At 43.6% G+C, this 9,471-nt stretch overlaps 1 long non-coding RNA gene across 1 annotated transcript; it reads right to left on the bottom strand.

The window, feature by feature from the left end:
- Positions 1-799: 799 nt before the first annotated feature.
- LOC115032932 (uncharacterized) lies at positions 800-8,821 on the bottom strand. Its single transcript, XR_015045489.1, has 3 exons — positions 8,645-8,821; positions 7,803-8,049; positions 800-1,993 (listed from the first exon to the last, which is right to left on the bottom strand). It is a non-coding gene; the product is annotated as an uncharacterized LOC115032932 (long non-coding RNA).
- Between the last annotated feature and the right edge of the window lie 650 nt (positions 8,822-9,471).

Raw genomic sequence — 9,471 nt, forward strand, 5'->3', positions numbered from 1 at the left:
ATGGAATTGTGAAGGTTTTTAAAAAATGATTATTGCTTCAACAAACTAGGCTCTGTGTGGGTATCATACTTTGTACCAAAAAAAAGGAGACAAAGCAGGCGAGAAGGGCAGGTGTGTTTAGGGGTGACCTGGATAACTTAAATGCCTAAACATGATCTGGATGTTTCTCAGATCACCTCCGATTTTCTCCTGGGGTGTTGGCGGGATCTAGCTTCACGCGTTCTAATCACCAGTAAAGCATTGCAGAGCGCAGGAAACAGAATGGGGAGGCTCGGGAAGCTTTAAAAGGCCAAATGGCTGGGGGGAAAGTTTCAAGTCTCGCAAGGCAAATGCATAAGATGCTTTCGCTGGGGATTTCCACCGAATGTGTGGTCACTACGGTGCTATTCATACACACCACTGACACTGAAAATTCTTCTTAGGGATACTCACTCCTAAGGGCGCAGTTTCTCTGTTGGTTTGTAAGAAGAAATGTCAGCACGTGGGACCGACTCCAGGCCAGAGCCCGTCGGGAGCGTTAGAGTCTCAGGCTCGTGTGTTCTCATCCCCATGGTATCAGCTCACTTCGTGGAAGTTCTCACGGCTTAGTTTTTTTCAGAAATGTAGACCATTCCCATGCCAAAAAAAATAAAAAAATGTGGGCATTGGTTCTCCACCTCAGGGATTGTTTCCTGATAAACTGTCTTGTGGGCAGACTTTAGTGTGCCCAGCAAATATTTGCTGTAGGTTTGTGATGCCCCAGGACTTGAACTGCACAGATCACAATGAGTTAAAGTGAACCACTTCTTCCAGGCCCTCTGTTTCCTTGCACCAACCCCCCCCCCCCTTGGATTTCCCTTCAAATGCAGGAAGAATGGCACTAGAACCAAAAGGGCTGCTATGTCAATAACCCACACACCAGCAGGTGGGGTTTCCTTTGCAAAAAGCAGAAAGAAAAAAAAATCAGATGTATGATGATATCTGCGCTCGAGTCACCAAGTAGCCCTATCATTCCCCATGGGGTTTTGCTGCTGGAAACCATCTTATTGATGGAAAATCACCGGATTGCTTCAGCTCCCCTCCGTTGCGTTTGTAATTAGGATGCCTCAAGGCTTCGTGGCAAGGGTTGCAGCCGGCATAAATAACGTTGCTTTGGGACCTCGAACCTTTCCAAGGGCCAAAGCTAGGAAAAGGAAGAAGAGTTGGTTCAAATGGCACAACGACAAAAATATTATTTAAGTCTGTGACAGTTTTTAGCCTCATCCATGCATGTACAATTTTTTTTTTTTAACAAAAAAATCTATTCAGCACTTGGGCACAAAGTACACGTCGAACCCAGGAAGTTCAAATGTCGATTATCATTATTAATATCCTTGGTTTCCTTGCTTGGTCATTGCCAAATAAAACAACCCATTAAGTAAAAGCTGATGCAGGAAAAGGGGCCGGGAGCAAAGCTGTCCCAGACAGAAACGGGTGGCTCAGCTTTTCCATCTTCCCTAGAGAGATTTTTCCAGTGACTAGAACCCAAGCTTGGATGGAGAAAGCTTCCACGGTGTGTCGTGCTCAAAACTGTTTTCTGACAGTCAAAGGGATCATCTAGATGTCCTTGGATGTGATTGAGACAGAAACAAGCAGTTCTGAAAAAAAAAAAAAAAAAGAAAAGAAAAAGAAAAGAGTCCTCCCCACCCCCACCCCACTCCGAGGCGGGCAGGGATGCTACCAACGCAGAAGCGGTCCTGTTTGGGCTCTGGCAAGCCTCCGTGTGGGATCAGGTGTGGTTTCGTGCTGTTTTCTCTGGGAGCTTTTTTTTTTTTTTTTTTTTTTTTTTTACAGAGTCGTCCTATCTTTGGAGACAGTTTTCAGTCAGTTCTGAGACAGGAGGCTGGAGCAGGGATGCTTCAGTCTCCTAGGTATGCAGTTTTCAGCGAAAGTGGCCAAAGGAATGTTCCAACCAGGCATTTCCACCAATGAGGCAAGCTGAGGGATCCTTGTTATTTTTCGGAACTTCACAGAACTGTGGAAGGAAGAAATGAGTATGCATATTCTCTCTCTCTCTCTCTCTCTCTCTCTCTCTCTCTCTCTCTCTCTCTCTCTCTCTCTCTCTCCCCCCCTCTCTCTCTCCCCTCTCTCTTTCTGCCAGGGATCAAATTTTAAGCGTGTACATGCTAGGCAAGCACTGCCCTACTGAGCCACATCCCCACACACCTTTTCTTTTAAACACAAAACAGGAGCAAGACTGCAGCTGACACAATCTGACACCCGCCCCACCCCTCAAAAAAATATTTTTTTTTAAGAACCAAAGCCTTTCAAAATCTTTGCACTGGTTCAGAGAAGGGGTGTTTATATTGGGACCTGTACATTAGTCCACTCTGTGTGTGTGCTATATTGGGACCTGTACATTAGTTGACTCTGTCCTGCGGCCCCACCTTTAGGGAGGTGGGAAGAACAAATCATTCTAGTCGTGGTCTGGAATAACTTAACACTCCAAAGAAGCAGGCTTCAGTGCAACAGCCTAAAAATGTACAAATCGGAAGGAGGCTTACAGAGAGCCCAGGAGTGCCCTTGACATTCAAGCCACACACAACATCCTACCAGATGGTAATTCTACCCCCTCTGCCCGGCCTCTGCAAGTTCTGGGCAGTGTCAGAAGTCAGCCTGTGGACCTCAAAACCAAAGAGGATCTTATTTCTTGGAGATAAGCCTGAGACCTAGTTGTACAGGGTTGGTCTCAATTTTCTCCCTTGGCCACTGCAGTTGTTTAAATACATAACAAAAGAAGGTGTGGCTTGAAGTTTTACTTTGGTTGGGTTCGCGCCAGGGTGATTTAGCATTTATCCTGGTGACTGGCTTCCATGTTGAAATGCTTTGTAAATGAGTCTGCTGGTCACTTCACTGGAATGTTCCCTGGGTTCTCTTTGTAATTGTAAAATATTAGCATTTAAAAGGGATGTTGAGCCAGCGTGTGTGTGAGTGTGTGTGTGTGTGTGTGTGTGTGAGTGTGTGAGTGTGTGTGAGTGTGTGTGTGAGTGTGTATGTGTGTGTGTGAGTGAGTGTGTGTGTGTGAGTGTGTGTGCGTGTGAGTGAGTGTGTGTGTGAGTGTGTGTGTGTGTGTGTGTGAGTGGACTCTTAGGAAATCTTAGGGCCACTGCCAAGGTATCAACAGGATTAGAGATGACAAAGTTTTTCTCCCTCTGGCCCATGAGTTAGAGCACCTTTCATGCATGTGTGGATATACTTGAGACAGAGTTTTGATATTATGTAGCTCTGGCTGTCCAACAACTCACTATGTAGATCAGGCTGGACTCCAACTCACAGAAATCCAACTCCCTCTGCCTAAGTTCCAGAACTAATGATGTTGCCCATTTGAGGAAAATTTAAGACTCAGAGTACATGCACAGAAACATACTACATACATATATGAACACAGACACATACACACCTACTGAAAGAATGAATCTAGATTATTCCAGTAAAATTGATGTATCATCATCATTAGTATCAGTATTTCCATTATTTAACACAGGTCTCATGTAGCTCAGGCTGGCCTTTAACTCCCTACATAGCCAAGGATAGCCTTGAACTTTTGATTCTCATGTCTCCCTGGGATTACAGGTATGTGCCACCACACCTGTTGTATGCAGAGCCAGGGATTGAATCCATGACTTCACGTGTGCTGGGCAAGTATTCTCCCAACTGAGCTACAAAAACGAAAGTCAAACTGTACAGTCACTTTAGTCAGCATTTAGCAATTCCCTTCATCTTCACTCATGTTCTGTTGCTGTGACAGAACAGCGCCACCAAGGCAACTTTTAAAGGAAAGTCTATGACATCATGGTGAGGGGGATGGTGGGGGGCATGTTGGTGGGGGGCATGGTTGTAGCCTGAGCAGTAGCCAAGAGCTTACATCCTGATCTGAGGATGAGGAGGGGAGGACCAGGCCTAGTGTGAACTTTTGAAACCTCAAGATCCACCCCAGCGACACACACTCCTGTAAGGCCTCTGCTCCTAGTTTTTAACAGCCTAACAACTAGAACTAAAAATTCAAATATACGAGACTATGGGGACCATTCTCATTCAAACCACCACGCCCTTCAAGGCTAAATATACTCTTACCACACAATCCAGCAATTACGCCCCTAGGTAAATACCTAGGAGTGAGCCTAAGTGGTGCCTGGGATCAAACCCAGGGCCTTCTATACATGCAAGGCAAGCAGTCTTACATTGGGCTACATTCTCTCCGTTTACCTAAAAGAGATGAAAATACATCTCCATAGAAAACCCTGCACATGTAAGTCAATGGTAACTCTAAGAGAGGCAAAAACTGCGTGTAACCCACATCTCTCTGGATAGTTAAATGGCTAAACTGACATCTATATGTGCAAACAATGAACTAAAACTCAACCTGAAAATGAAACGAACTACAGAGGCATATGCAGATGTAGAAGAGTTATGTATTTACTTTTGCAGGGATGGGAATCAAACCCGGAGCTGCAAACACACTAGGCAAGGGCTCCTTCAGCAAACTACATCACCAGACTGGAGACGGAAGATTCGTAGACGCGTATTGCCGAATGAAAGAAGCCCATCTAAGAAGACTACATAGTTCTACTTCAGCTCTGTGACATCATAGAAAAGGCAAACTATAATGACAACAAAATAAAGCTCAGTGGTTGCCAGGATTCAGGGTGGAGATGATAGCTCATGAATCATAGATTCTTCAGGCCAGTGGAACCACTCTACACAATGCCGCTGTGTGTTTTGTTAACATCATGAAACTCTACAGTATAAAGAATGGTCTTGGCTGGGGAAATCGCTTAGCAAGCAGGTAAATGTACCTGCCACCAAGTTCAACTGCCTGAGTTTTATCCTGAATCCTACAAGGAAAGAAGAAAAACAACTCCTGAGAATAATGCTTCAATTTCCACATGCTCGAAGGGTCACATGTGCTCCTATTGGCACAAGTGTACATGCACACACAGAGAGCCAATAAGTACGTCTTCATAAACTGCGGGCACTGGTTTATTAACCAGTATTAACAGAAATGTACCAATATTGGTTCCTCAATGATAATCATTCATATCTTATTTTAGATAAGACTAAAATAAGATATGAATGATCAGGGAAACTGAGGGAACAAAGAGGAGAAAGAAGGAAAGCAGGAGCAATTAATATTATGTGTTCAATGTGTTAGCAAACCTAAAATTTCTAAGAAGTGAATAGTGTCTATTCAATTTAAAAGTTTGGTTAATGTCCTACAGAATAATACGAATCTTTGGAATCTCCTTTTCCATCCACTAAGAATTACCCACAAGTATTCTAGGACATAATTTACATATCCACCCGGACACATATGTCTAACTTCATGGGGTAGGAGCCCAATGTATTAAGTGAAAGGTAAAGAAAAGTTCCTGTCACTGAGGAGACTCGGCTCTGAGTTGGTGTCACAAACAATGTCAGTAAGATACTAAAACATCAGTGTACAGTCATCATGCCTTAATGATAATTTCTCCTTTTCCACTTAATTATACCGTAAAACTTTATACGCAATGTTGGGTAGTCTCATAAATAAATTTCCACGTTATAAGTTCACTGCTGTGTCATCCAGAGTACAGCCAGGAGACAAACAATAGCAATAATGTAAAGACTTGTTTGCCAAGTATCTAGAGCTAGAAAAACAAAAGGAGAACATTATGCTGTCATAGAACTAGGGGCTTCAGGAAGTGACAATTGTCATCAGATCTGAAGAAATGATGAGAGAGGTGCTGACTATTTAGATGGAAACATCGGGTGTAGGGTAGGAAGGCTGCTGGCCTCTCAGGCAGTGCTCAGGAGAGAGGAATAGCGTCAGATGGTACTGGTCTCACTCAGGGGTGCAGTTGTGTTGGTTTAGTGTGATGGACAACATGCAAATCGGAATACATTATTGTTACTGGAAGGATGTGCTACTGCCAGGGTGGTGGGTTGATTCTAGTGACACAAAAAGCAACTGGAAGAAACAAGGTCTTGCTTACCAGCAGTCCCTATTGGCAGGCACAACCAGGGAACAAGCCAACAAAGAGGAACTATGTTGTGTAGAAAGCTGTAGAAGGGAGCATTTGAGAAAAAAACAGAACGACTATAACAGGACATGCTGTCACTGGATGCTTGTAATGGATATGTCTGTTGTGGAAAAAAACATATGCCTGGGGCAAGACAGACCTGGTCTCAGTCCTTAGCCTTTGGCTAAGAGCAAGTACAGACAGAACAGGCTTTGTGTCTTAGTTTGAGCATCTATTAGTGTTTAGCTCAGGCAAATGGACCATGCCTCATTTCCTCAAAGTTCAAAGGGAGCAAGAATGGCAATGGCACAAAGATTTTATAAGTATCACAGCGAATCATAGACAGGAACAGCACCGAGTGCCTCTGTAGTCCCTGTAATTTCAGAGGCTGAGGCAGGAGGATCACTTGGGCCCAGGAGTTAGGGGTCAGCTGGACAATGCATGTCCTATTTCCTGAACAACAATAGGTGAATGAATAAATAATAGAGCATGGAGGGAGAACTGGAATGTAAATGTAGACGATGGCTGACTAAAGCCATTTCTCACACTCACATTAATTAGTTATTTTCTCGTTTGTTTATCTGTAGTTTGTCTTTGAGGCAGGATCTTGCTATGTAGTACTGTCTGGCCCACGGCTGGCTATGTCGACCACGTTGGCCTCAGCCTTGCAGTGATCCTTCTTCCTCAGCCTCCCAAGTGCTGGGATCACATGTGTCTGCCTATTTCAGTGTTTATCTCAATAAAAAATTTTATTTAAAGAAATAGCAATACAGTTTATCATTGGTGGTTGTACCATGTACCTACTGTTAGATGAGGGCACACCAGTTAGGAATAGAGTCACATCCACCTAGCATTTCATACTATGTTTCTGAAGGTTCAGAAATGAATAGTTGGTGGTTTGATGACAATAGATTTAACTTTAATGACATATATAAGGGGGCTGGAGAGATGGCTCTGAGGTTGAAAGCACTGGCTGCTCTTCAACAGGGTCCTGAGTTCAATTCCCAGCAACCATCTCAAGATGATATATATATATATATATATATATATATATATATATATATCACCTCCCAATAATATTTTTAACCACACAAAATTTAAAGAATCCAGATAGAGGAAGGATTCAATAACTCACAAGGTTTAAGGACTGAGTGTATGGGTCCCCAGAATCCATACAAAGGCAGACACAGTAATAGGCACCCATAACCCCATCTAAAGGGAAGATGGGAGCAGAGACAGAAAAATCCCCGAAGCCTGTGAGCCAGGTGACCTAGCTTGTGAAGTGGTTGAACAACCAGAGACATTACCTCAAACAAGGTGCCTTTCACTGGGGACTGACATGGGAAGTTGTTCTCTCATCTCCACAGGCAAGCCATGACGTGCGTGTGGCTGCAGTCACACACGAGAATAAGCACACTACCCACAAAGATAAGTCAATTAATATTTAGAGAATCCGACATTTTGAAAGACTTAGGACACCATCCAAAACTGTAAGTGCAAAGCTTGGAGTTACACGGACTGTTCAGCTTCTGTCCATTTTACTCCAGTGACTGAGAGGGGGACGTGTCTGAAACAGACTCTAAGTTACTGAAAGAGGTCTTTTGGGGCCAAGTCACCCAGTGTCTTTCCTACATTCTCCACTTCAGTTGTGTTTGGACAGTCAGTAAACTCAGCTTTAGTTCTCCTTGGAGATGCCAAGAGGAAGTGACATTTCAAAAAACTCAGCTGGTTCCACAGATAAGAGACTTAAAAAAAATAATAAAGTCTATGTCAAAAAGATCTTACCAAACAGCTTCAGGCAGTAATTAGAACCCATCTGTTCCCCCTTGAGCCCCATCCTCCTTTCATGGGTTTGTCCTTATGCAAGTATAGGGAATTTATTTGGTCTGGGGTCTCTTCCTGATGTGGGCTGTGGATGAAATAATCAGCTCTTTGGAAAAAGTTGCCGACTTTTCAAAGACAAGCCTGTGATTGGAGAATCTTCTTAGATAATTCTTGCCACACCCTCACTTCTGTATCAGGCTCCCTGGCTCTAGAAGTGATTGAAAAGAATAGTAAAAAAAAAAAAATAGTTAGGTTTTATAGTCAAATAGAAATAGAGCTATCCTGAGAATTCATCTCTCACCAAGCTGTGCCAGAGGGGACGGTACAACTGTGTTCTCAACTGTGTTTTTAGGATTTGGTCTCCCTCCTAACAGCCTTTCCTAGAAGCCAGAAGTGGGGAACCCAGAAACCCTTTTCTTGGTGACTTTGTGTCATAGACCTACTTCATCTTGCAGTCAACTGCAAATCTGTGATAAATCATGCCATCAAACACCACATAGTTTTATAGTTAACTCAGAGCCAATCTATACTAACAGATGGCTGTTAGCAAGGGAATGCCATTCCCATTTATTGGGCTGATGGAATTAGCAGCTTGTTTTGAGCTTTAAAGGAGGACAATCTGATATTGTGTCTTGAATAGAGTGGGTGTTCCCAAAGTCCTTACTTAATTATCTATCTATAATCAGAAATGAGAAGGAAAAAATGTTCATATGCAGCTATCTATGCCAGTTGGAATTTGGTGAAGATACTTGGTTCAACACACACACACACATACACACACACACACACACACACACACCTACCTTTTCCAAAATACTTTCCCATTGTTGCTCTTACTTTAATTAAAGCATCTCCTGCCTGTCTTGCCAGAGCTATGAATACAGCTCCAAACTTTCCAATACACCTTACAATTGTGGCCTGAGGTCGCAGTACTCCAGAGGACAATGGAATAGATTGATTTGTGGAGGGGACGTCACAGGCGTGTCTGGGCTTCTTCCTCTCAAGCTCCCACCAGCTCTCCCTAGAAGACGATGCCAAGAGTGTACAAAGGTCTGCCCTTAGCTACAAATAACTGTGCTATTCTAAGGACTCCTGGGCCTCTATAAGGCAATGGAGCCAGAGGATTTGTGAGTTGAATTTTAGATACCAGCAAGGAAGCTTCCAGTGGAGCAGAGTGGGTCCAAATGAGATCAGAATTAGATGCTGGCCTCTACAAAGGGGAAGATGCTGACAGTAAGCAGAAAGCCAAGATTCATGGTACCACCCTCAGGACCAGAGCCTCATAGAGGACTTTCTTGGCTCTGATCCCACATGTCAGTTTCCCTCTCTGTGCCTCCTGTGCTGGGTTTTCAACATCAGCTGCAATGGTAGACAGAAGTCTGTGTATCCCCCGTTTCCTAGGAAGCTAGTTGTAAGGCTGGGAGCCATCTTTATAGATGATAGAATTTTAATAACCAGGAAACTAGAGCAACGTGACCCCCAGGAGCCTTCCCTCTCCCACTGTGATGATGGGACTCTGGGCCATGCCAGAGGATAAAGCTGCTTGGGTGGATGTGGTTCATCTTAAGGAAATGGTGTCAAGGCACCAGGTTTCCTAAAGGCCATATTTTTTGCTAATGGTACAATCACA

The sequence above is a fragment of the Mus caroli genome, unplaced genomic scaffold (genome assembly GCF_978045245.1).
Source record: "Mus caroli unplaced genomic scaffold, Mus_caroli_1 scaffold_15, whole genome shotgun sequence".
Classification (NCBI taxonomy): Eukaryota; Metazoa; Chordata; class Mammalia; order Rodentia; family Muridae; genus Mus; species Mus caroli.